This window comes from Struthio camelus, chromosome 2, assembly GCF_040807025.1.
Source record: "Struthio camelus isolate bStrCam1 chromosome 2, bStrCam1.hap1, whole genome shotgun sequence".
Classification (NCBI taxonomy): Eukaryota; Metazoa; Chordata; class Aves; order Struthioniformes; family Struthionidae; genus Struthio; species Struthio camelus.
Window position 1 is genome coordinate 5,173,316 of NC_090943.1, and position 26,762 is coordinate 5,200,077.

The following is a 26,762-nucleotide window of genomic DNA, read 5'->3' on the forward strand; positions in this document are numbered from 1 at the left end:
AACCCACATCCTGAAGTGAAAGTATAGCCTGCAGACATCCAGCGCTCCTCTCCTGAAGGTCAGCTGTCCCGGCAGTCACCAGGGAGACCGGCTGCTGCCGCCGCCGATGCACGGCACTGGCCGCAGACAGAGACACAGACTGCGGGACAAGGGAAATTACACGCTTGATTTTGCAGACAAAATGAATCTCCCAGCAGTGCCAGAGCGTCTCGAAGAGCAAAAGGTCTAACCTCTTCTGATGTTATCGCAGCAAGGTTTGTATACATGCCTTAGGTTAACCCCTGCGTTATCAGATCTCTGCGCGCTTTCGCAGCTGGCGGTGCCTTCGCCTCAAAGTCAGAGGGTTTGCTCTGACTTCAAGGATGCACCAGATCTGATCCAGGGTCAGAAGCAAATTGCCCAGGCAAAGTCTGGAAAGCAAGATGACTATTTAAAAACAGCTTACTTCTCTCTCTCTCCTCTTCTTTCTTCTTCTTCTTGCTTTAATGCACTGGTGTCAACTTTTAAATTGTAGTTTAATTAATTCAAGGCTTTCTCACCGAGGAAGTATGTCACTATGAAGACAAAGTCAAATACACACCTGGATAGCATTAGACAGTCAAGAAGGGCTTTTAAAATATATTGAGCTTTCAATAATTTGTTCAGATGCAAAGCTGAAGACTGCTTAAGTAAAAATCTAGATGTCTGCAGCCTGTCATGCCCAAACTCTTATGCTTTCTAGTTCTCAGATGTTCTTGATTTTCCAAAATAACCACTTTTATTTCTTTGTGTTTTATAATACACTTACCCAACAGAACTGTACCAATGGGGCAAAAACAGGAAAAATCAAATAAATTAGGATATGTTAGTTATTGTCTTTTACCCTTCTAATTGCAATGGGGCTAGAATGAGGAATCGCATGCTAGACCAATAAGAAATCAAATTCTGCCCAAGACAGTGTGTCCAATTTTAATGTGAGGTACAATCACAGTCAATTAACCAAGTATTTAAATTAAGTATTTTATTCAGTGGAATTTTTATTTATTGCAAATCCATTCTCTGAAACTTGAAGAGCAGAAGTGACCAGCTTCTCCGGTCCCACCCACAGAATGGCCAAGACACAAGGCATATCTCATACCTCAGGGAACTGAGTGAGGGAAAGAAGAGCTCTATGAATAGTTTACAAGAGCAAGTACTTTCCAGGTGTCCCAAATTGGCATCCGTGGGATGGAGCTGCCTTGCCATTCTGCTGTGCCTGCAGGAAATTCCTTCTTTACTCACCTCTTCCTACAATTAGGATTTGGACTACCTAACAACCTCTGTACCGGTACTGATAAGGCAAGAAGGAATCCCTCACATGAGAAAGACAAGGCATGAGTAGAGCAGCAACGCTCTCCGCAGATTTAACCCCCTTGTGATGATTCCAGCCCTTTGACATCACGGTTTGTCCTAGGGAAATGTCTGTTCAGAAATCTCCTCCACAACGCAGTTCAGTATGGTGCTTTTCTCCAAAATGAGCTCCACCCCATTCTTTCTCAGATTAATGACAAATACCCCAGCACTTGGTCAAGTTTTCTACCCATAGACCCAGTCCCCATAAACTGCTGTGAACCAAAAAAGGGCAAAATCCAGTGTCTTGTGCAATGGATGAGCTGGGTTTGTCCAGACAGGTTTTCTAGGCATGGTTCATAGCTTATTGTCAAATCACACTTGAAGATGAGTTTCGGGGTTTTTTTGGAATTATGCAGCTAGAAATGGAGACATGACCGCCAAGCTTACACAAGTATTTAGGATAGGCAGTGAAGGGCAGGCACGTATCTGATGGGAGCTAGAGGGAGAAAGTAGCTTTTGAGCTGTGGGGTTATTCTTTACAGATGATTTAAATCACTATACACTCTTAACATTATTTATTTGCACTAGAGACAGCTGAGAGAAGAATCAACCTCACAGAAGTGGATATTTAATGGCCAGGATCCCAGGACAGACTCATTTTTCCTCTAAAACAAATCAGATTCTGAAGGGCTGCAGCACAATCCTTGCTTAACAATTCAGTCAGAAAACAAATGTACTCATTGGTTAAGTGGCAGGCTTTGTTCTGTGCTCCCACATGTCACATTGCTCACAGTCTCTCTACTATTTGAACAAGAAACAAATGTGACTACAAGTTTGGTCTTGGCTAACATGACTTCTCCGGGAATTTTCCACTTAGGTGAAGGAATAACGTTGAAGGGCAGAGGGAACGTATGTCGGTCCAGAGACCAAATGACCAGAACCAGGGGCACTTTAGCAAACTAAAATTGTTCTCTTCTTGAGAAGAATTGCAGTCATCCTGCAACTCCACCAGCCAAGTATTTTAGTAGGGTCAATCAAATGTTTTAGCATGCAAGTGGGGATTGCTAGGAATATTTTACTCACAGTTCTGGAAACACCAACAACCACTTTCCGCCTATAGATTTTCACCTCTCTGAAGCATTGCTAACTTTCTCACCACTGTGAAGAATCGTAGGTCCATGTTTTCACAGCCCAGCAATTCAGAAAAATGGAAAGAAGTTCGGCACTGTTAGCTGAAATGAAAACATTTTCCCATGTGCTCTATTCAGTGCCATCCATATAGAAAGTTGAAATTTAGAAGCTGGGTTTTCTGTGAGAAATCATGCTCTAGATCTTAATGGTAAATCACCCTTTGATGGTAAGATTTCCGTGGTTTCCACTGGGCCTAATGGAAACATAGTTATGTATTTCTTATATTCATTGAAACGATGCTTCGAGAAGACACTTAGACCCAGATTCTGTTTTAAATTACACTAGTGTTTGTCTAGGATAATGCCACTGATTTGAACAAATTTACATCACTATTATTTCAGTCAGGAGCTACTTCTTGATCTGACTCAGTTCTCTTTCTGGTTAGAAGAAGACCTCCTCCTGATTGTTATCATAACAAAGTACAAGGCAGTGATTGAGTCAATGCACAGACTCTCAGGAATCTTTCTGCAAGAGAGACACCTGAGCATAACTGGTTCACTACAGCATGACTTAGGTGTCCAAGACTGGAGGTGGTTTCACACTGAATTCCTGACTTATGATCCTAAATTCAGGAAAGAAGGAAGATTTCAGACATATTCCTCTCATATTCCTCTCATAGCATTTCCTATCAGCCGACTTGCTCAATACACCGACTGCTGGGAATGCCTTTCTTAGCTGCTCAGCTGACCCTTTTCCCTGTATGCTAAACTCACAGCCTTTAATATCCTCTTAGAGAGCTGGACATCTAAATCCCTTTGTGAGGCTGGATTTAACTCTCAAAATCTCAGCTGAGAGGATCAAAAGTTATCAATTCTGTGAATCACTGTTGTGCTGGGATCAGAGACGGTGTGTCACTCTCTAATGAGCAAGATGCAAAGGCATAGAGTCCACATGTTTAATTTTCATTTGGTATTTCATGATTCAGTAATATTCAGTAAATTTCATGATTCAGTAGGTTCTACAGACCCACTAAATTTTTTCCTGTTCTTAGATAAAAACCTGTACATTCTACCATGGTTATCTGCTTATTCTAATTTTCTTTTGATGGATTTTCTTTCCTTCTTTTTTTTTTTTTTTTAATCACTACATATGGATTTGTAAGCCTCCTTAATACAATGCCTGTTCCCAGTCATCCTTTTTTTTCTTTTCTTCCAGATCATAAGATAGTAAAGAAAAAAAGATCACAAAACAAAGAAACAAAAGCGAGAGAGAAGTTTAGCACAGAATATATGAAGCAACAAGATCTGTGACTGTATAAATGAATGAATGAAATTCAATATCGGCAGAGGTAAACCTGTTTATATCAATGACCAATTTGATCTAGACAAATAAGACGATGATTAGAAAATTATTTCCTCTTGAAGGAGGTTTCTAAGGTGTCCGAAAAGAAAATCATTCAGTAATGTCCTTGGAGAGTTTGCTTCAAATTTCATCTCCAGTTGTTTTCTCCTCTGAGAATAAAAGACTCTATTGTACACCCTGACAAAATATATAATGGAATAGTGAATGTGTTTGTATAGAAGGCTTTTTCATGGTAAGTGCAACAAAGCCACAGAGATGGCATGTATCTCACCTAACTGTAGGAATCTATCACAAAAATGTCTCCAACTAAGCTGCCGTCCTTTGGCTCACTTTTTAGTGAATGCGCAGTGCGGACATTTTCAGGATTTCTGTGATTGCACAGCTTCATTTTAGATATCTACAATTCATTGACACCGTTCCCACAGCTATTTAGGGTGCCCTGGCTGCCTAGCTCCAGAATAAACACTTACTTTCTCTGGGAATCCTAATTCTACGGCCACAAGGGCTGTACCAATCAGGTCCATCAAAGGACTGCTACTCTTTATTTAACACATCTATGATACGAAATAATAAAGATGATTGATTGTCTTCCAACTGGTAGGTAAAAGGCAATTTCCCAGGCAACTTCTAAATCAGCCTGCACCAGGAACAAGGTTTGGTAAAGGGCTGATTGTCTCGTCACCCCAAGTTCTCGGCATCATCTCTTCCAAGGAAATGGTGTTATGAGTCACAAGTGCCCGCAAGTCGTCGTGTGGAAAGGTTAGTTTCTCTGGCAATACTACCACACTAAGGGTTAAATTCTTTTTTTTTTTTTTTTTCCCCCTTAGCAAACATATTTAGCAACAATTGTCCTTTTAAGTTTCCTGTGCCCAGTGCATCACTGGGAAGTTGACCAAGTTTTTTCTTTTTCTTTTCTTTTTTTTTTCCCCTTCACATTATGTTACATAAAATGACAAGTCTGCCAGGAATACTGGGCATGACACATCCCTGACTGTGCCTTGGTAGTTCATTACGAACACAGGAGGTGAATAAACCATTGTTACTTGCGATAGGAAAGTTTTCAGTATGGATCACAGTTTGCTTCTAAATGTACAGACAAAAATCAGGGTCAGTCTTCCGCTCCCATAATTCGCGGGGCTCCACTGGAGAAATGCTGGTTATTTTGTTTTTCGGGTGCTTGTTTTGGGGAAAGGTTTTGCATGTGTATTTTTGTAAGTTTTGCTACCCAGATTTCATCATTGCTCTATGCTCTGTTTCACCATGGCTCTGTTGCTCAGGCTTACAGCCTGTGCTTGGCACAGTCTGAAGTGCTGATTCAACATCACAGACTTCCTTATAATAGTAAATCTCTTTCAACTGCCAAGTGTTATAGGGCACTGGATGTTGAGCTGATATAAAAATAAAAGGGAGACCTTGAGGTGAAAATTGTGACATAATTCCCAAGCAGGAGAAAGCCTTGGGGTGAACGCAGGCAGGGTGATCACACGACAACAGTCTAATTTGTCAGCTGGACGTATTAAATCCACGAGATCACACTGCAGCAGCAAAGTAACTCATCAGCTTAACATAGCCTGCAGAAATAAAGCAATAAAACAAAATGTAGGCAAAGTGCTTGTATGCATGATAGACTATTAGGTCAGAATATCACAGTAACTGGAGGATCTTGAGACATTAATGAGTCTTTCCTCCATTGCCAATTAGACTTACGCTCCTCTTGGCAGTAGTTTGTCTACGCTGTCTTAAATACCCTCAAGTATGGTGATTCTTGTACCCCTCTAGAGGAGCCAGTCCAGTGCTCACCGTTAGAAAGGTTTCCTAATATCTAGACTTCCTAAATCACCTTTGCGGCAATATAATGCCATTCACACTCAGGCTGGAAAATAATTTATTCCCCTCCTCTCAAAAATGTTTGAAATTTTTTAAGATTATTATTATTCTCATCTTCTTTCAAGACTAAACAACCGAATTTCTTACAATTTTTCCTCATTGTTTGAATTTTTTCTTGACTTTGATACATGCACTTCTTCCCTCTCTGGTGTTTACATGATTATAACATTGTGTATTTTCTCTATAGAACAACCCCCTTTCCTCTTCAGACCAGTTTTAAAATTCATAAGGTTCATCTCAAATTCTATTGGGGCACAACCAGAGTACTGCCAGCCCTTCTAACTCAATAACATTTGCAAATTCGAGATCTATTCACTACTCTCTCACTGAAGATATGAAAAATAATTGAGCAATAACACACCAGAACAGAACATAGCATAGCAGCGTCCTCAATTTTGAAAGTGAACCATTCCTAAGTAATCCTCAAGTGCAATTTTCTAACATATATGCACTTACATTACTGCAGTTTTGTAATCCTGGATGGTATTGCCCTAGCTTGCTTATGAGAACAGCATGCAAGATATTACTCTTAATTTGAATAAGGTCAAGAGATATCACATCTATTGCTAGTTCCCTATGCACAAGCCTTGTTGCCTTAAAACAGAAGAAAGTCCTCAACAATAGTAGGACTCATCCCATTTGACTTTAGAGAGCTATCTTTGTTAGTCACACTTGTTTCCCTTATCACCAAAGGAGACCAATTGGCCCATGACTCACCAACCTTGCTTCATACATCTCCTTCAGATCCGTGACACCAGAGACACCGTTGACTATGTTGATCAGATCTTCACTGAGTATAAAGAGAACCTGGGTATACAAAGATGCTATGCACTTCTGTGACTCAAATTATTAGCAAAATCGATCATTATTTTCCCCGGAACAAGAACAGAGCAGGGTGGCACTGGGGAAGCAGTAGGAAGACCAGCCAACTTTACCTACTCTGACTGTAGTAAATGCATAAGTTGCAGATGAGAGCAGATTACAGATTCTTGCGGAGAGGAACTATTACAAACAGAATCAGTTTCCTGGTGGCTGTGTTTCACTGGCAAACACTATATTTAGCACGTGATCAGCAGCATACATACCAGTAAATCTACATAACCTGAGGAGCCTCGTTCTACATTTAGTTACTTTAGAAATGAAAGACCTATGAGGCCCAAGTATATAGGCACATGTAGGCAAAATGTCTGCAAGCCCTTGAGCTAGGATATGTTCCTTTCCATGCCGAAAGGAACCGCCACAGTGGTTCATGCTGTGCAATTTGGGCTTGCACGGCCATGGTAAAAGAGGGCATAGATATTTGTTACACATTTGGCACCTTGCAAATCCCTTTCGATCTGCATGTGAAAGGACCAAAAACTCTGAAGGTTACTTTTTAGGAGGGTGGCTTTAAAGGAAATGCAATGACCTCCACTGTGAAGACGACCCACCTTCTCTCTATCATATATTACTTTCAGAATTACTTTCAGAAATTGCCTGTCTTCCTCCACCAACTATAGAAGGACACCAGGTGATTAGCTTAAACTTGATATTTAACTTCTAAATGACTTAAGCTAGGTGAAAACGATCCCGCTCTATGTCTTAGTGAGTATCACAGATCAAATGAGAAACTGAATCCAAGCCTTGTGATGTCCATAGTCTTGAGATCAAGTCTTTCCTTTTTCTCAAGAGAGCAGAGAAGGGGTTATCTTCAGACAGCTGACAAACAGCACAACAGGTGCTACTCATCCTTTGTGCTCACCAACACAGCCCCTTAAGCCCCCTTGGTGATCCAGCTTTCCTTCTATCCACTGTCTTATCTCTCTTTTTATTAGAGGTACTACCTGCCTGCCCATTTCTGAGTAGGCAAGAAGCATAACTACAAGCATTTGTGCACTGTTGAAGGTACAGTGTACAGTATCATCCCTACGCTTTTGTGGACACTGTAATTCACTGTAAACACAATCCAGGCTTTTGCTGAGCGCACTTATGATTATGGCTTCCTTGGGACCACCCAGCACCTTGCAATGTGAGTCCATATGTGGCCACTCATTGGTTGACCACATCCCCCTTTCCCCGTCACCTTTTGTCCTTCTCTTCTTTATTTCTCATTTACATCAAACAGATCCTTTCTGTCTTTTTTTCCAAGTTTAAAAATCCTGTTCATTAGAAGCCAGCATCAGATGCCAAGAGTGAGAGTAAGTCTTTAGTATGGCTTGTTATATTCTGTTCTCATCTCACCTGTAAAGAATGGTCCCTATCATATTCCCTGCTATTTTTCCATTTCTTTGTGCTACTGTAAGGCAATAGGATTTAAGTGTTTATTGCACACAACTTTGTCCTCTATAAGAGCCCATTAGAACCTCATTGTCTGACACTGAAGACGTTCACATTGATTCATTATGCTGCATCAGGAAATAAAATAGCGATCCTGGAAGAAAATGAGCTTTTCTAGAGCTTGCTGTAGTGATTTAAGACTTACTTATTCCTGTGTCCAGTGCCATCCCTGCACTGCACACTCGTCGTCCCACAGGTAAGCTCTGGTCAGGGTCATTGTTCAGCAGAGAGTCTAACATGCTCACATTGGAGTGATTTAAAATAAACCAGCCGGCTTTGACAGAAATAGATCACAAATGTGCGTTTTGTCCTATCTCAGCTATCTGGGTAGAAACTTGCCTTTAATGGATGGTAAAAGACGGCTGGAGAGAAGCCCACTACAGCTAATGTGGCGTAAAGAGAGCTGGACCGCACCCTTAATTTGTGTATTGTCACATTCATTCCCTCCACTGAATGAAGGCAGGGATAATTATACCCCCCATCAGAGTGTGCCAAGCTCTCAGTAACTCCAGACTAAGTATTTATATTCCACTGTAAAAGTTTGCAGTTGGTTTTACATAACACGGTTTTCCAAGCTTTCTCCTTCCAGTGGGACCATCAGAATACCTGCAAGTGGTGCAAATACTATATTTTTAATGTGTTCATTATCATTTAGACAATTGCAGTATATAACCATTTAAGTATTGCCTAGATACGTTAAATTCCCAGAAAGTGAATTAAAAATAATAACAAAAACACTGGCACATGCCATGAAATTGCTTTAAAGGAAAAAGGAGATTCAAAGAAACAAAGCTTGTATGGCAAAAGCCTAAGTAAAATCAAGTCAGAACTATGTATATTAATTTAAAATGTCAATACCTTGTTCACTCTTATATCTTTGATTCTCACTTTGAGACATGGGTTATGTGACAGGAAGCTTTGTGTATCTTCAATCAGGGTGCCAAAATGGGGAGGAGGGCCATTTTCAATGGGTAAGATTTTCTAAACAAGGAAGAAACATAGGGATAACGGGACAGGACTCATCACCTATCTTCCCTAAAATGAACACGGGATTCAAATAGCATTCTTTTCCCTCCTGCAGCAAATCTCATACCCCCAGGATTACTGCCATAATGTGGAAAGCATATCCACTGGCCATGGCATAAATCGAAAAGGAAGAAGACTCTGTCAGTAATCATCTGCCATGGAGGTAGAAGAGGCATGGTTCACTGACTTTCAGAAGAGGTGGATCAGACCCAGAAGGAGTAGGATGGAGACTCACTTTCTTAGCAGGTAGGGGTGGCAGACCCCCTTTTTCCATGGCTAGGCAGCAGGAGTGGTGGGAATCTCCTATCGACTCCCCTCTGCAGGCCTGAGAAAAGCCTTCTAGTCCAGCAGCATCCAGCAGAATTACTCAGGGAATGACTATCAGCTCCCAAGACATTTCTGAAGCAAATATTTAGTCCCTCTCCACCGTTCTTTGCTCCAAGCTTGGAAAGAAGGAACCATCAGAGGTGGAAATGCATGTAATGACTAGAGACTTAGCAATTTGCTCCTAGAAAGCTGTGTATCCTAGAAGGATGTGTCACTGCTAGGCTAGCCATATGCAATACAGAAGAGCAAAAGAAGCTAAATAATAGTCCATAAATTAAATTCGCACCAGTAATCAATGCACTTTGTCATAACAGCTGAATCACCAGTGGAAGGAAGACAAAGAATGAGACATGAATAATAGAATTTGGCAGGCTTAGGTAACTACATACCTTGAACAAGTGGGTCAATTGTATAAACGCAAACAGTATCTAAGAGGGCTTCTCACATTCTCTGATCTGGAGCCAGTCACCTCTCAAGCTTCTTAAGGCACAGTCGGACTTCTTCCAAACTCAGGGACAGTTGCTGATGCTTCAGAGCAAGGGCATTTCTACTAAAAAAGCATCCACATATCTGGATCAGGGTGTGATCCTGTTGGCCTCGGTTATCCACCACCACAGGTTCAGATAAGTGAAGAGGTGGGGAGTGGAAGATAACAATCAAGGAAATGAGCATTGCAGAGTTTATCTGAGCTGTGTGCATATTATAATTATACTAGGATAGAAAGTGGTAGAAGGAAAAATGGTAGGCTGTCAGAGAGAAGGGATCTGAATGGAAACAAATGAAAAAGGAACAGCTGGACTTTGTTTCTTGCATATGAAGGCAGGGATTTGGCAGGCGGTGTTGCACAAACTCTCTGAGATGCAAACACTAGCTGAAGCCGAGCAGGTCTAGCGACACAGCTGCTCTCCAAATCAAAAGTCTCTTAACACCTTTTGTATCTGCATGGAAAAGTTCCTGTGTTGCTTAAAACACGAGCCCAGTGCTTGAGCTCTGGCCTTCTGGAAATACCAAGCCTGCCTTCCAAAGTCCTCTTGGTGGCATATAAATACAAAAAATAATGACAACTTTGGTCTCAACCATTCTGTATCTCTGTAAAGGTCATTGAATTACTATCATCATTTTTGCTCTTACAAACAGTGAATTGCAATGTGTGAAAACAGCAGTTCCCCCCTCCCCTGACTGAAACCCCATGACAGGGACTGGGATTTCTATAGACTCTGAGTCAAGCTGTTTAGAATATTGGTTATACCTTCCTTCCTTCTTCTTCTCCCCTTGTCCCACTGTGAGAAGCCTGGGATGGGACTGAGAAGGGCAGTAAATATACAAATTGCACAATTTCACACCAGTTGAATGCATGGTCTTCAACAATGTTGCAGATGCTATTTTTTTCCAAAGGCCTGACAGTTTGCATCATTTTCTTTACATTTGACCTGTTCCACTCTTAAAAAAACCAATAAGACAGACTCGTTAGTAACACATTTGCGAAGACAGAAAGAAGAAAGTAAAGTAGATTGCAGTATTGCTTGTCATCTGGATAGCCCGAACATGTAATAAGACGTAAGATTTGGATGCAAAGTTTCGGTGCCTCATCCTATCCAAAAACATAGCTGAACTCAAATGCATAAAGGTGCAGAAATGCTAGTGTATAGTTTCACTTTGGGTTTTCATCTACCAAAAAGCTACATGTGAAGCCTACCAGAAGATTTCTGCAGCATCTCAGGGAAATCAGTATGATAGTTCAAGGTAGAACCATTGAAGCAGCATAAGGCTGCAAATGAGGCAACTATGCCTCTGCCTTTTTTGCAATAAGCTGAATAAGTTAAGCTTAGACTTTACACTGAAAATCTGTTCAGCTGCCCTGTATTTGATTTGCAGGTCCTCTCTGAACTTTCTCCAGTGTTCAGATGTGTACATCAGAGCTGGAAACATTTTACAAGTGTTTTTAATGGTGCAGTTTACAGAGGCAAAGTCACTTCCAGGCTTCTCCTGAATGTCCTCCTTGTGCATCCAAAAGTTACATTGGTCTTTTTTCTGTAACAGTTCATGCCGAGACAGTTCTCAATGCTGACTTCCTTCTGTTTGCCAAACAAACGTCTCCCTTCCCACACGTAGAACCTGCAGTCCTGTCTCCCAGACATAGTATCCTGAACTTCACTTTATTAAAACCAATAGGATTGGAAAGTGAATATGTAGGTATTTCCTTTTCTCCTGTCCTGCTGCTTATTTACTAATCTGCCTGTGTTACGATATCAGCAAACTGAACTAACAAAGATATTATATACTCATGGGGTGGTTGCTAAACATTGTTTTCTCTCTTAGGTGCTTTCCTGAAAACCTGAGGGCTTGAAGGATACCTGGGAAATTGGGTGATAAAGTTATTTGTTGACATAGTAAATCACTTCCAGAAGAGTGTCTTCTGCTGACCATGTGAGCTTGTTTATGCTTGAGGAAGGATCCTTCTTTCTCTAATAAGGGAAATAGGTAACGGTCCTTCTGTTGGCTCACGGAAGAATGTGCTGTCTAGACTCTCCATTTTTTTAAACACAGTCTATCGTTTTGCTATAAGCATAATCTGTCTTTCTTAACCAATTTTGGAGGCCTTTTTAGATCTGTCTGATGACTGCTGAGTTTAAGCAAAACAATTCTCACTCCTTTCCTTTTTATCTGAATACCTCTTGGCAGGTTCTTGCAGACTGTTCTCCTCACATGGTTTATTTATTACTTCTGGTTTCGAAGGTATGCTTTTTTTTTTCCCCCAAGCCTCCAGTTCTTAATCTTGCAATGTTCTGTGGTCTCCCCTTATGTCTCGACTCTTTGCCCTCCTTATGTGGAATCTGCATCAGTATTGGCAAAATCCAGAAGATTCCTCTTCATCCCTTCACAGTCTTTGCAAGATGGTCAGCAGTTCATCAACACCACGCTTTTTGTATTCCTTTAGGATTATCAGCTTGAAGGGACACACTTTGGCTTACCTCAAAGTTTGCAAGATTTTCTGTAGGAATCTTCAGGACAAAAGCTCTAGTACGAATCATGCAGCAACTTGTGCTAAGTCAGACTAGCAGAACACCTAGCCTGTGGAGTGACTTCTCTGGCGCACTGCACTTTATTTACACGGCTTGAAGACTGGGTGAGAAACAGCTGCATTCAAACCTCACGCTCCTGCTTTTCTGTATGCTCAGCAGTGCTGCAAAACTCTGCAGCAGTTCCAGTGTTATGGGCTTCGTTTACGGTGAGAATGAGTCAGGGCAATGTAAGACCTTGAGATGTAGGGGCATGGGGTCTGACAGTGCAGTTGAGGCCCAGCTGAAATGGATGACACTCTGATCACTCACTTGCATTGGCTTTTCCCAGCATAAATGCTTACAGTGTCTCGTTCTAGCCTTAACATCTAGGCAAGAAGGGGAAAATTACATATAACACTTGAGTCCTAAATGATAAATTTCTTTTATAGCTACATGAGCTTTTGCCAACACAGTGGTGGGTACGGTTTGGTCTGAATTGCCCAGAGAGCACATACACAGCCAATTACCTAAGGTCTCAATATCTTTGGCAGGAAGAGCATAAATAATGTTTCTCCTAGGATAACATGTTCTCAGATTGTTTCTCCACTGTATTTTCTGCACATATGTTTCCCATCAATAGCAGATGGGGAAGTCTTACCAAGAGCGCTTGTATATCCACTTTAGAGATGTGAAAAGGAGAAAAACAAAAGATTTCTAACACTGTCTTTGATTCTGGTTTGATACCCTTCTGGTCTACCTCATGCTTCATTACAGTTGTATATGTGTTAGAATATACGGTGCCTAAGCAGTACAGCTGTGGGATAGAGCTAAGTATAGACTAGCTATTCACTGTAGGCTATTCAAGAGATCTATGTGGGGTTGGCAGACATGAAAAAAGACTTATGCACTCTTTTGGAGTGGTAGCTGAAGGCCACATAGGATGAATCACAGTACCCAAAATCTCACCTTAGATATTTAACATAGGATTATCTGCAATGCAGTTCAGTTCAGTAAACACAGGCGTTTAGACCAGCTACGTCATCCTGCCTGGCCTCCAGAGGACTACCATATACATGCAGGACTGCCACAGTCTCGTTGCAGGATTAGAAACCTAATTCAAGGTGTACAATGATGACTTATATCAGCACTTACCTAATGTCTCCCCCTCTACATCTTAGCTCTGCACGGCCTCATTTTGCAGAACAGATTCAGCTGCCATGCCTATGCAGGTGAGCCTGCGCAAGGCTCTACTGTGAAATCTCAGCCTGCTCAGTGTGGCTTCCTCTCTTCAGCTCCCTTGCAGGAACTAGATAAAAGCTGCAGAGTTCCATGGGGAATACTTAAATTCCCAGGGCACTGGGAGAGACTGTCCTGGCACTAGCCATCCCACCTTACCCCATTAAATCTACTACTAGAAATAACTGTTTCTGTCCATTACAAAAGTGCAGGTCTCATGTGGGCTCTCATCATCCTTTTGTCTCAGAACTTAACACACGCATCCTTACCTTGCTGCTACATATCCCAAATTTTCCTCCACCTTTCTTTACCGGGGAGCTCTGCATATGTCATCTTTTGCCTTTGATCCCTTACCTCACTCCTTTTCTATCACATGAAATATAAACTACTTATTTTCAGTTTCAGAGCCCTTCATTGAAGATACTTAACTTCTTTTCATTCACTATTAACAAGCTGATACAAAGATTTAAGCAGGTAGTGAGGCCAGACCTCTCTACATATTCCTTTCATTTTTGAGTAATCTCTTCCTAGGCTTTTTTCCCAGGTTATTCTTTACATCATACACAAGGAATGTTACATAAGTTCATTCAAAACATTTTTGTTGTTCTTTACACGCCTCTCTGAAGCTAACTTTTACTGTGATGCCTACAAAGCACATGACAACACATACTCTGTGCTGAGTTGTGAAACATCCATCCCGTGCGTGTCTGGCCATTAATATTTTGTAGGGCAAGACTAATCTTACCTAAACGTAGATTTCTACAAACAAGGCAAGCATATGCAAGCTAGTTTCCCCAGGGTCACACCAGTGGAAGCATGCTGATATCAGTCCTTGTGACCCAAACACCTTTGCCCATAGGGAGATGGATCCTCTCGCTTGAGATGCCTCATCTTGTTCCATTAAGCGTAAGTTCAGATTAGGATCTTTCGTTTTCTAGTGCATAAGTAAGGACAGACAAGTCCCATCCTTAAGATTTGTTTGTTTGTTTGTTTGTTTCCTCTTTCTTTGCAAAGCTGTCCAGATCCACATATCCAACAGTTTTATCCCATTTTAGACCACTAACTATGCAAACAAGTGGCTCTCCGGCCATATTCACAGAGACGCCCTGGTCTGTTTCGATTGTTTCAAATCTCTGTGATAGTAACATCAACAGCTTCCGTAAAAAAGGATTTTTATTTTGTTACACATTTTCAAAGGGCCAGTAACTGCCAGAAACCCAGGGAATATGACCTCACATAGTTTCAGTTCATGTGATATATTCGCCCAGAATTTTGAGGAAAGACTGCGTAGGATTGTGATTGAAGTATGTCCTAATGGAGTCTCTTTTTTTCTCTAGGAATATATTGTCCTGTTATTGGTGGCCTTATAATAACTTTTCCAACGACCAGCTAAGAAATCGCGAGATGGTCACATGTCTTAAGCTGAACACATAACAAATACATATGTTGAAAAATGTGTTATTTCTGAAAAATCTGTGGAGTTGTTTGGAACCTAATTTTTTTTTTTTTTTTTTTTTTTTAAATAAGGGGCTATTCCTGGTGGGGTTCAGCTTGCAAATTCAGAAGTCTCAATTTGCATGTCTGCATGTAAACTAGGTGCCTAAGCTCCCCTTACACTCAATGGAGATCTGGGTTTCAATTCAGTTGCCTTCATACAGGCATCAAGTTGGCATATTTTCGTGTCAAGGGCATTTGAGATTCTCCCTCCCACCTGATCATCATTTGCCAGTCCGTAAACTTGTAGGTCTTCTGTCACAGCCACCATTTCCATGTAAATATCTCCAATATTCTGGGGAATCTCAAATGGCACTAGATTTTATATTTAGGCAACTGAATCAATTAGTAAAGGCAATGGAGCTAAGCAGTATTTCAGCGTATTCTATAGAAAATGCATATATTTGGTCAGCTGAATCATCTTCTAGACTCCACTATAAAGACCAGATATTCACAGATTGTAATGGGAGATGGGACAAACAGTTCACATGCAGACATCTAGATGTAAGCATCTAAATATTAGTGTCTTAATTTCTGAAGTGAAACCCAGCCCATATTCCTGGGCAACTTGCTTTGTGCTATGTCATCTGAGTCCTATTATATTTCCTGATAAGACATAGCTGGAAATAATGGCTGGAAAAAATAAGTATGCAAGAAAAATACCAAATACTTGTCACATGTTCTTTCATAGCACATTTTTTGTTTTTGGAAGAAAAAGGTTTGGAAACCTTGCAAGCAAAGTGTAATCAGAATACATAAGATTTTGTTCAACAGCCCAACGTTACAGAAAATTCCAATTATACACAAAACTGAAAGGGTCATTTTGAAAGGGTTAGTGTTTTTCTTGTTCCAAGAAACTTCTGAGAAATAATACTTGGACCTAAATATTGAAAAAGTAAATACATTCACTCCAGAATGTTATGGGTCTGTTTTAATTGTAATATTTAGATATTCTGTGCTTGCTTACTGCAGTATTTTTATAGTCTTTTCTCCCACTTGGATTTAGATCTCTTAAAAGTAAAGAGTTACTTATTACACATGGAAATATGTTCTAGGAACTGACAACTTTCACTATTAGAAGTTGTTAATTATATTCCATTTAAATTAGTTTTTTCTTTCATTTTGTTCCATCCTCCTGGTTATACTCCACCGTGTTAATCGTGCAGAATGCCTTTTCCTCTGCAGCATTTACTCCTGTCATTACTTTAAGACTGCTTTTATACCCTTCACCCATTTTTGAATTACTTTATTTATAAAGCTTCATTTTTATCATAAATCTTAGCCCTTTTCGTAGCCTTTGCAATTTCTCTGAATCCTTTCCAGCCCGCCTCCATCTAAATGTTTCACACGAAGAAGAATGTAGTTTGAAATAGTTGTTCCAGCCACAATATGTCATATATAAATATTAAGAAAAAAGAAATCTTTTTCTGTGGATCCTCTGTCTGTATTTTAGGATTATGATGTTGCTATTTCTGCACACTCAGAATATTTTACTATTTGATAAACATGATAAGTCTAAGTGCACTAGTGCTGAGTTACATCAGTTTTGTGTTCTGTTCTATAAGAAGCTGTATCTATTCTGAAGAGAAATGAGAGGTTCTGCATAACGTTTTCCATCATGGATTTACAGTCCCGTTTGGCAAAGTAATATACCAGTTATTCATAAGAACAAAAACACAGTGAACTCAAAATATCCAGTCTATTTTTTTTTTTCTTACCACAGGCTAAAATTAGAATAAAATAATCGGCTAGATATAAACTTGGTGAACTTACAGTTCCCAGCTGCATTTTTCCTTTACCACCTGAAAATATGAAGCTAACCGTCATGGGTCAGATTTTGAACCTACTTACCCAGATGTAAATAAGCAATAACTCTGTCAAAACTGGGAACATATAGAACGTAAGAATAGTAAGTTGGGACCCCTACGTAATATTACTGGCCAGCATAGATTTTTCCAGCACAATAAATGGAAATGATCCAAGAGAAGAAAACAATGAAGCTATCTGTGGTGGTGTACTGTGAAAGAATAACAACAGACAAAAAAACAATATTGTAAAGGGTTTTGGAGAAAGCAGCTGGAGTTATAAGACTACCCTTCTTCCAACGCATTTGTGAAGCTATAATCAATGCTCTAAAAATCAGAGCATTAATAGGTTTATATAATAACATATTCCAAATCCCAGTTCTTCTCTAAGCTATTGTCAGCTTCACCCTGCTTGAAGTATGGACATGTTGGCCCCTGGCCTTTGATGCATGCCTAAAAGTATTCTTTAAAGGTGGCCCTTCTCAGTGCGATTCACCCATACGCTACAAACTGCAGATTCATGGCTAGCATTTCTGTCACTGACCACAGCAGACCATGGTCTACAGCAAAGCCTATACTCACAGAGGCTAAATAGCATATGAGCTTACTTTAGGGCAACACAACAGCACACTAATAATATACTAAATCCTACCATGCCATGTGGCAAGCCCACCCTCTGTCTTAAGTCTGATAGTATAGCAGATCGCCTTGTGTATGGCCACAAGAGCCGCGGTTTGGGACCCAAGCCTTTGATTTACAGGAGACATAACTTTTTTAACTATTGTTATAACAACTGACACCAGTTGCAGGGCAGATAATCAAAGTCTTTCCGTCTTTCTTTCTTCTTGCACTTCTTGTTAAGTACCCATAAAAAGTTAAGTTACAGTAAAATAGTCGTAAAAGTAACATCTATGATGACAATGCATGGAAACTGAATCAGAGGAAAAAGACAAAAAAAAAGTCTTAGAAAATGAGGAACAGAAATGGATCAAAAACAAGGAACAGAAATGGACCAATGATAAATGCACTCCTTGAGGATACAGAGTGAAAGCAGATTTCTTGCACTGGGTTTTGAAAGTTTCAAAGAGGGAAAAAAAAAGCACACTTCAGGCTAGGGTTTAACTGGTATTTGGAAGACTTCTGGTAGTCACTGACTCAATGAGCCTTGCGCTCCGAAATAAAATAAAAAAAAAAATGTCTTGACAAACTATTGGGAATTTTTGTAGCCAAGAAAAAAGAAAGGTGGGGAGAGGACATTCCTAACTGTCATCTGGATGCGACGTTAGAGTGCCCCAGTCTTTATCCTGTGTCTTGGCTCATGTCAGAAGGAAGTCTGGGGATGTAAGGTATTGTGGTGCCACAGAGCACTTTGAGCAGTTCCTGGATGATCCAACAAGGCCTCAAAGTTCACTGCTATGTACACCTACTTTTCTCTAAAAAATGTTCAGAAAGTCTATTTACTTTTTTGAGCGGGCTAAGCAGCAAAACACAAGGCAGAAGCCCTTAATTGAGTAAGAACTCAAGCATTGTTTTCTAGGCTCTGTAGGTACATTTATACAACATAGGGTATTATAGTCGGCAAATTGCTCTTAAAAAGAAAATTTCTTGAAGTAATTAAAAAAAAGAGAAAAGAAGGTAGATGCAGATATTGACCCTGATTCTGTTATTAGTGCCAAGGAACAGATGGCATGTGATGACATATGCTAATAATCTTTTAGACTGGTTTTAATACACTAATTGTTAACAAGAGAGGAAAAGGATAGTACATCATCTCTTGTTATCTTTTAGTATTTTCTTTCAGTGTTCCTGGGAAACTTTCATTATTTGGGTTCTCTGTACATCAGTGATGGTGAGTGTTCTACCGAACATGACCCCAAGTAATAATAGAAAGTATGATTTTGACTTCCTGCTCCATACTGTTCTGAATTCTCCTCCATATTGAAAAGTGTCTTTGGGACTATGGGGCCCACACTAAATTCAAGTGCTATACTGCCTATGCAAGTGCTTATAACAGCACGTATTGTTCAAGAGAACAATACATGGTCTACAACCATGGAAACTCAGCTTCTCTACACATGCAGTGGGGAAAGCAAGACCCAGATACCTTTAGAAATTTAGCTGGATGTCTTCCACCAACAGTGGAGATAAACTAGTGTATTATAGTGCCCCAGTCTCACCACTGATTACGGACAAAGCCCAGAACAATGAAGTTCCCAGCTTCAGTATTTCAGCTAAGTGCCTGAAGCTGGGTGGGATGAAAGTGCACTCTGAAGATTTGTTTAGGATGCCTAAGAAGGGACCCTACCTCTTCCAGCAGAAGCTGGGGGGACCTAAACACACCGTGGTGGAGGTCATAATAGCAACTGGATGAGGTGAACAACTGTCTGCTGGAGATGGACCCCAGGCCCTGCCCCTGCTCAGTTTGCTAGCACAGACATAGGTACTGTTAGTCACCTGAGTCCACCAGTTATTTGTTACAGGACATGAGGAGGCCTGATGTGTAGCTCAAACTCCTTTATTAACTTCCAGTCAGATTGCTCTTAGTGTACCCAGGCAGACATTAGGATGACATGAGTTATTCCCTATTCTAGCATTTCTGCTGCAGCTAGAAGGCCAAGATGGCATTGGCATCTGAACAAATGGTGAATGGACCTCTTCCGGGCAGACATTTCATTTGAGGGATTCTTGTTACTTCTACTGGTAAAGGTGGATGATATGGCTCTTGCTCCCAAATGCTTGCTCATGACCACTGCACAGGCAAAGTTACGCTATAGTGCTCCAAAATTATCTCTCATCTTTCCTAATAGGCTGCCGTGTTTTTCCATTTCCGTTAGCTGGCCTCGCCACAGGGCTTCTGCATTTTTTCATTTACTTTTATGTAACAAAAATATCAGGCAATAAGATCAAGTGGTTTGATGCCTGGCTGATTCATCATTTAGATGTATTTGGCCAAGGGATTCAGTGGTGGAGCATTACAAGGAGATGGTGGAAAAGGGGAGGGATGGCTATGAGACATTATTTCCAGGTTATTTTTCTTTCTACTGTACTCAGTGCTCCAGAGCTGCAAAAAACAGTCTCACCGCAGACAAAATTCCTCTTCTTTTGACTTTTCTCTTATATTGGATTAATACAGTGTGTAGCTTACTAGTAAGCAGCAAAATTGTAGAACAAAATCACATGACAGCAGAAAAACTCTAATGTTTATGCAGTATAGGAGACAGGAATAAATAATCTAAGAATCTTTTCTGACCTTGAATGCCAATGAAGTCTAATGCAGCTTGAAATCCCTCAGGCATACCAAACAAAGACTGTCAGAGGAACAGCTGTGCTAAACCGTACTTAAAAGCCATTATCCTGTCTCAGGCATTGGCCAGAAGACTAGGAAAAAAGGCCTAGTGAAGAGTTCAGTAATAAGATTTTCTGATGGGTTAAATTCTAACTTGCTTCCAGTTCTGATTCCATTACTTCAAATTCATGAACTCACTGAAAAAAAGGCTTTGGTATTATTGCTGAATGCAATAAATTGTGCCAGAAACAGTCTTAGGTATGCATCACCCTAAATTAGATTGAGATATCTGCATCATTTTTTTTTGGAACATAAACCAGCCCCTTCATTTGCTGAGAACTTAGGCCTGACTTCAAAAGCTGACCTATGGTGAAATCTTGCATATCCTGTCTCTAATCTCAACCCCTGAAGCATAAATATTAAAAATCAGAGAGATGATACATTCTCATTCCATGTGCTTCCTCTGCTTGTATGTGAATGGTGTTCATAATACCCTAGATAGAACATGTGATTTTTATCAGCATCCATTTCTTGGAAATGAAGCTGCATGACTTCTTCTATCATCAAATCTAGTTCACCACTGTTAAAAAAATTCTTATCATATTCTTCCTTCAGTAAACACATAAAGGTCCTTCTTACAAGCAGTTACCACTTTCTCTCCTTCCTCTATTTCTCTCTTTAGGATGCTTTTCCAGAATCTCAGTGAATGTATGTCTATGAGCTTTCTTCTAATTTCAAAAAAACACATATATTCCTTTTAACTAATCTCCACTATCCGACTCCACTCTTTACCTTAAACAATTCTTCTCTTTCTCTCCTGCATCTTCCCCCAAGTTAGTTATAAAGAACAGCCATAACCTTTCTCAGTCACTACTTTAAGCCAAGTTCTTATAACCTCTGTGTTGTGAAGCCAAGCTGACCAATTTAAAACAGAAACAGAAACACTTCAGAGAGGAATCTTATACGTTTGCAAAATGTTAAGACTTTGTAGAGATGAGGTTGACTCAGATTAAATTCTATTTCTACTAAGGTTAATCCTTTCTACTGATCTATCCATTCCAACTGTCCTTATAATTTCTAGAAGTCCTACGGATATCAAGTATTTTTTGTCATCAAACCTAGTGTCTCAGGCTAATCCAGATTGTTCCTGTACAGGGCACCTTAGGTGTCATGTTAGAGGCCTGACAACGTCCTCACACAGTTTAGAGTAGACTTTACACGGAAAAAAATTATTTTGGAAATAATGTCTCTCTCTCCTTGGTTAATATGCTTAACAGGAAACCTATTCTTCCTTTTCCCGTTCTGCTCTCCACACTCATGGTTATAACAAGGGTTCACTGTGTCCAGTTAAGTCCCTCTGTGTTGCCAGAATAAAGGTATCTTTCTCTCTCTTGTTTTTTTAGACAAATGCACTGAATTATCACCGATAATCTGTTCTGGCCCTAAATCGTGAAAATTAGGTGGCTTGTATCAGGCCTAACCTTGTACTCCTTATTGAGATTAGTAATTCCATTGACTTTAAAGTGTCTAATAGGAACAGAAGAGCAGGATGTAGGAGCATGGATGTAACCCATGGCTTAAACAGAGCTGCACAGCCTGGTCACATCAGGTAGGATAAAGAGGATAGTGATGACCCATTAATCCTCCCTTGGTAAAAATGTCCGTGTTTAGATGTGGTTTAGATAATGTTGGAAATGCAAAGCTTACTTCTGCAGGTACAGCTTTCAGGCCTTTTTTCTCCTTGGCATTCAGACATAGAAAATAAGTTTTAGACATCCTCTGGGCATTGCTTTTGGATGCTAACCAAGACTGTCAAGCAGTTTGCCATTCTCCCTGACTTTTAGCTGTTCACTTAGAAGAAGTGTCTTCCAGTGATCAGAGCAGCAGGGTATTGGAGTCAAGATTAAGTCCCCCCACCCAGAACCGAATCAAATAAACCATCTTACACCCACACACAGCTATCTCAACAACAAAAGCAGCCTGCCAATCTGTCCCCACACAGAAGCCTTCAGAGCTCTCACAAAAAACAAGGGAAAGGCACTGCAAAATTTCTCAGGCGCACCAGGCAGAAGGTGCCGTCATTCCGTCAAAATCACCTGCTATTATTTGCTTTGAAATCACTCGATGAATCAGATCAGCAGCAAAGGGAGTAGAGTATTTTCTCTATTCAAAAAGATGCCACAAATAAAGACGAGAAACTTCTGTAACCCTCCCGATGAGCACATCTTGGCCGCAGCTGCCAATTTCTGCTGATCACAAACTTCAGGCTGAAAAGCTAGGGGAAGTAAAGGCAAACAATATCTTTTAAATGTAATTACAGGTATGGGGGAGACTAATCTGGGAAAGACTACCAACAGTGCTGAGGATGAAAAAGTAAATTTGAGGAGCACCGACTCTGAATGGGAACATGAAAATGGACAGAAAAATAACACTGTGAGATTCAATCTTGGTAGAGCTGAGACTGCTAGGGAAAAAAAAAAAAAAATTCAAAACATTTCCACTGATATGGGATGCAAATGAATAGTTGGGGTCTGATGGAAATAATGTGGCAGAGCAGGACATTGAATTTAGGCCTTAGAGCTGGTTGTTGCTATAGCCATGGGGCTGTGGCAACGTATTAGAAGCAAGGTGGAGAAAACCACAAATATTAATAAGGGACTCAGCCATTGTTTGTTTATCCAAGCTGTAGGTTGTGCAGGGCTTTGGAGTATCATGCTTAATGATGTGTTGAAACACATGAAACTTATCTAAATCATTCACATTTTTTCAGTCTTTCTCAGGAAGCACCTCTCTAACCTGAAAATGTGGACTCAGGCCTTGAATTTATCTGGTTCACAGTATCTCGGAACACTTTACTGGCTGCATTCGGACTAGTAAATAACACAGGTTGGAATCTATCATCCGGACAAGACACAGCCAATCTCACAGCCTCCCAGCTAAAACCATCTTTCCCATTCTGCTCCCCAGGTAGCCTCATCCTGGATGTCTGGGAAGATGCTTTTTCACCCAAGCCAAAACCACATCAGTGTTAGCAAATTATACAGTGTGGACAATTGTGGACATGGTCCTAAGCTCCCGTCCCAGCCCTCTTTGCCTCAGCGGTGTTAGTGTAGCCTACGTGGTACCCAGCAGAGCAAAGATGAAGGGCGCCAGCAAATACACGGGGTAAAAGTGACACCGAAGTAAGCCGTCATAAGCAGCTGTAGTCTTTACGGGCATGTCTTTCCCTGAACAGACAAGGCATCAGAAACATGCAGAGTGGATTGAAGATGTTAGACAACATATGATCTTGAATCGCAGAATCATAGAATCACAGAACGGTTGAGGTTGGAAGGGACTTCTGGAGATCATCTAGTCCAACCCCCCTGCTCAAGCAGGGTCATCTAAACGCAACTTTTCTCCTACCGATGAGTCACTTGTCAAGTTCTCTTTTTCATGGCTCTCTTTTTCATGGCCTTCACCATCACTATCAGACAATATTAATTAAAAGCTATGTAGGATTATTCTCTGCAAACACTTTTTCAATTCATCTCCAGTTTTCCAGTTCTGTGCATGGTGTACAAGGCAGAGCTCTGAAGCCTGGTTGAGTCCCATCTATTCTTTAGGTGGTTTCAGTACCAGATGAGAGTATGTGTATATTTCTGAATATGTGCGTTTGTCCATCCTAAACGGTCGTTGACTAGATTCAATCAAATTTATCATAAGGGTGGAGAACTCATAGATGCTAAATTTGAAAAATACTTATTCAAATAAGCAGCTGAGTAGAAAAGCCTTCTTAGTAAATTTTAGTTAACTTTACTAGACATCACAAAATCTACTCATCGGGGAGAATACATAAGAGATAAAAAATATACACAAATACACCTAATGGAAACCAGTCCTCATTTGTCCCATTGCTCATAGAACTACTACCTTTTGTTTTAAATTCAATTCTGATAGCGTCTTTAGCCCTTTGGTGTTTCATGCAAATCATCACACAGCAAAGCACATTCATCTAACATTCTCAGCCATGATGCGGTTCCTAGCATTTACATTTAAGTGAAATCTGTGAGGAATATGAAGCCTATTGCTAACTGTGATACACACATGAGATGTAAATTATATAATTAGGATTCAGGAGCTGTTAGGCCTCCTCTGCTGCTATTGCCTTAATTTTAGAGAGTTCAGTTGTAAACTGCTGACAGCTTTCTGCTGCCCAACTTTAGAAACGGAAAAGCAGTATTTCAGACATCCCTCTTGGGTATTTTCCATTCATACTGCCACTTGGGTATTTTCCATTAATACTGTAGACCTGGACTGAAACAAACAAACAAACAAACAGAACTAGTGAAAATATAACGAAATACCCCTTTAGGAAGAGATAATCTAGGATAAATTATCAGTTCCCGACAACAACACCTATTATATTATATAATAGTTCCCCCCAGGAGAAGCAGTGATGAGCACGTCATTTCTTGAAACACTGAACATGAGCTTTTTCAAAACTCTAGCAAACGTACACTGGAGAGAAATCCACTACCGGTAAGGAACTGGGCCGTTTAATAGCCCTTTCCTATCGCCACAGTTTGTGATTTTGTGACTATCTCTGGGGGCTAAACAAGACAAAGACACTGCGACATTTCTTTCCATTAGCTTGTTATCTGTCAAAAGTGAGAAGTTACTCCAGCTGTCCACGCAGCCTCCCACACCAGATCAGACTGAGGAACCTGTCACCTTAGTACATGATAGATCTAAGAAGAGAAGTGATTAATACTGCAGAACATTTCACTGCTTTACCCGTACTGGTCTGGCGTGACAAGCTGTGCCCTTTCATTAGCAAAAGGCACTGTTCATTCATTCCTTACTCATTTAATGAGGAAAACTCAGAACAGTTGGAAAGATGAAGACTATCAAAACTCATGAGGTAGAACACCATCTTTTATTTTTGTTATGCTTTTTTTTTCCTGTACATCCACACTGACCTACCTATCTCCAGGCTCCAATCTGCATCTGGCTAGCCAAAGGCAGAAGCTTTGCTCAACAAAAAAGCTTGTGTACAGGTGGTGCTGCATGCGTTTCTGTCTATGAATCACCTTCTGATGTTGTTCCAGTTCTTTTCTGTGCATTTATTAAAAGTCTTTCCAAGAGTGGGATGGACATCAGAGGAAAGATGCTCTGGTAGAATAAGCTGTGTTTTCATGTGGAACTGCTTCAGGACTTACTGGTTTGAGGAAACTGTGCACAGATGGTGTGTTTCTAAGCATTAAATTGTTACTCAATAGGCATTGTTTTCACAGAATTTATATTTTAGTCTTGGGAATCCCCTGACAAGCTCCTCCAAATCATTTCTAGCTGTTAATGCCTTGTCAGATTTAATAATTTGGGCTTCTCTGACAGCTTTTTCCTTAATGTGAAATAAATGCTTTCCTGATGCTTCACTCTGTGTCGCTAATCTGGTGGGAGCTTAGTATTTTTATTCACGTTTGTCTTCTGCTCTTCAGAGGCTAATACAAGCTGACACTGAAGGCCATGAAATGGATCCTGTTGGCTTCACTGAAAGTTAGGCAAGCCTGCTGGCCAGGTGGGACTGCAATGGTCACTGAGGCAGACGTGCAGGGAGTTAAATCTCGGAGGTAACCACTTCTGCTGGATAATTAAAGACGGATGACTTATTTTAGAGTGAAAATATTTTTACCAGAGGAACTGAAAAGAAGGTAAAGGACTGAGGCTCTTAGGACATCAGCACAGGTACAGAACCAGCTGCATAAGCATCATTCAAAGGAAGGAAAATTTTTGCTTCCTAAAACTTCTTTCACTCTACATGACGCAATATCCTGGTTTCACAGTGGACAAGGGCTAGTCACAGCACCAAAGCCTGTATAACTGTTCCTCATGAGTCAACCACAAGGATTTACTCCAGACACAAAGAGCCTTGACATTTCTTTATTTTCTCCCTGTCAGAGGTAACCTCCTTGACTCATGTGAGAAATCCTCCAGAAAGCTGTATTGCTTATTCTCTCTGCCTCTGTAATATGGGAGGAAAACTGCTCAAAAGGATTTCTGAGCTACCGTTCCCTGATCTATCAAATGCTTCATTCACCAAGACTGGGTTAAATTCAGTGTCAGCACAAAGAGATGAATTATCCTCACTGGGACGTGCTCACCTATGCAAAGATCAGTTCTGGTCCTCAGGGCCCGGCTGTGCTGGGCTGCAAATGTCTACACCATGGTCCCCAGGGTCTGGTCATCTGAAGAAGACAGCACTTTGGTTGGGAGATTTGTCTACTAAATTGTCAGTGGACAGAGAGGGGCTCCTCCAGAGGCTGGCCTTGAACACTCATCCCTCTCCACTGACTATGGGGCAAGTACAAGGAGACTAGTTATGCATTAAACTTTGATTTTTAAACTTCGGTGCTATGAATACCTCCCTCCTGCCAGTATCTCTGCTCCAATCCTCTTCCATAATGATCCAGGAAATTTGAGGTCCTTATCCATACATGTGGGGAACTATTTCCATCAAGAAAATGATGATGTTCCAAATGGCACAACTCCAAGGGATATTTGAGACATTGGCAGTGTGTTCTAATATTGATAGAAGAT

The 26,762-nt window shown here is 40.5% G+C and overlaps 1 long non-coding RNA gene across 1 annotated transcript; it reads left to right on the forward strand.

Annotated features, from left to right (window-relative positions):
- Positions 1-114: 114 nt before the first annotated feature.
- Positions 115-15,106, forward strand: LOC104143080 (uncharacterized). Its single transcript, XR_693845.2, has 5 exons — positions 115-254; positions 3,658-3,790; positions 4,406-4,563; positions 9,089-9,279; positions 11,680-15,106. It is a non-coding gene; the product is annotated as an uncharacterized lncRNA (long non-coding RNA).
- The last annotated feature ends 11,656 nt before the right edge of the window (positions 15,107-26,762 follow it).